We start from the raw sequence: 2,127 nt of genomic DNA on the forward strand, positions 1-2,127 counted from the left end.
GAAAAATTGTCTTCTAACCCTTAACTCAGAGTTTTAATTTCTCTTTTGAAGCTAGGTATGTTTCCTGCAGCAAATGGATGGCTTGTGTTTTTATTTTGTAGAGTCTCACAGTAGAGTGCCTACAGTAGAGTGCCATGGCGTCACACAGCTCATAGCAACCTCCAACTCCTAGGCTTAGACGATTCTTTTGCCTCAGCCTCCGTAGTAGCTAGGACTACAAGTGCCTGCCACAATATCTGGATATTTTTTGTTGCAATTTGGCCAGGGCCGGGTTTGAACCTGCCACCCTCCGTATATGAGGCTGGCGTTCTACCCACTGAGCCACAGATACCACCCAATGGCCTGTGTTTTTTAATTCAATCAGCTGTTCTATGCCCCTTTACTGGGAAGTTCAATCCATTAACATTTATTAAGATAATTGACAAGTATGGTAGTATTTTATTCATCTTCTTTTGTGAAAGTCCCTTGCTTAGTTATATCTTTTGCATCATTATGGAAGTTAGGTTCTGTCCTTTAATTTCTGAATTCTTACTTTGCTGTTGATGCATTGTGATGGTCAGTGTGTAGAATGGATTGAAGTATTTCCTGTAGAGCTGGTCTTCTTGTGGCAAATTTCCTCAATTTTGCACATCAGTACAAGATTTGATTTCTCCATCAATTTTAAAGCTTAGCTTAGCGGGATATAGAATTCTGGGCTGGAAGTTGTTCTGTTTAAGTACATTAAAGGTAGATGACCATTGTCTTCTTGCTTGAAAAGTTTCATTAGAGAAGTCTGCGGTCACCGTGCTGGTTTTGTCCCTATAGGTCAATTGGTGCTAACTCCTAGCAGCTTACAAAATCTTTTCTTTTGTCTTGACTTTGGACAGGTTCATCACAATGTGTCTTGGAGAAGCTCTATTAGAATTGAGGCAACCTTGGGTCCGATAACCCTCTGAAAGGAGTGTGTCGGAATCCTTGGTGATATTTGGGAAATTTTCGTTTATAATATTCTCTTGTATGGCTTCCATTCCTCTGGGACATTCTTTTTCCCCTTCTGGGATACCTATAAACGCTTCTTAAAGTCCCATAATTCTATCCATGAACGTTCTGCTTTCTCTCTCTTCTTTTCTGCCTCTTTATCTGAGTATCTCAAGAGCTTTGTCCTCTACCTCTGAGATTCTTTCTTCTGCATGGTCTAAGCTGTTGTTGATACTGTCTATTGCATCTTTAAGTTCCCTAATTGACTGCTTCAATTCCTTCAGCTCTACTATATCCTTTCTATATTCTTTTTATCATTCATCTCTTATTTGATTCTCTTTTTGGATTTCCTTTTGGATTTTCACTCTCTGAGCCGTTTCCTTCATTGTTTTCATCATCTGTATTTTAAATTCCCCTTCTGTCATTTCTAACATTTCTTTATAGGTGGGATCCTCTGCAGTAGCTACCTCTTGGTCCCTTAGGAGGGTTGCTGTGCACTGGTATTTCATGTAGCTGGGATTTTTCTGCCGATTCTTCCTCATGAGTGTTTTCTTTTATCTGTTTCCTTGCCCTAATTTTCCTTTCACTTCCTCTTGCTCTTTAAGTTACTGTGCCTCTGGCCTAAGGTTTTGATGAGTCCTTTTGGTACAAGGCCAGAGGATGAGAAAATTGAAGAGAAAGAGGGGAAAAAAGATTTATAAAAGAAAGAAAAATGGGAAAGGAGAGGGGGTGAGTAAAAGGGAATATTGAGAAAAAGAAGAGAGGCTCAGAAAGAGGGAGTCAGGAGATATAGGTGTATAGTAGGGTACTTTGACTCAACCTTAAAAAACCCCAACCTCTGGGGGTGGCGGGTTGGGTGGTTTACTTGAGGTCAGCAGCTCTTTGCCAGCCTGTTCAGACCTAGTACCCCACCTCCACCAAGTAGACAGGAAAGATAAAAATACTATAAATCAAACCAAAAAAAAACCAAAAACCTTAATGGGATAAAATTGGGGAAAATACCAATAATTGTGGCAGAAACAGTAGCCAAAATGAAGTTCCAGTTGTTAAAAAAAGCAACAATGGAAAATTCTATTTAAATTAGAAAAATGAAGAAAGAAAAGAGGGGGGATAAAAGAATAAAAAGGACAGTCTAGAGGGAAAATGTTGAAATTAAAAAAAAAAAAAAAA

Source organism: Otolemur garnettii, unplaced genomic scaffold (genome assembly GCF_000181295.1).
Source record: "Otolemur garnettii isolate 467f Iridium unplaced genomic scaffold, OtoGar3 scaffold00013, whole genome shotgun sequence".
Lineage (NCBI taxonomy): Eukaryota > Metazoa > Chordata > Mammalia > Primates > Galagidae > Otolemur > Otolemur garnettii.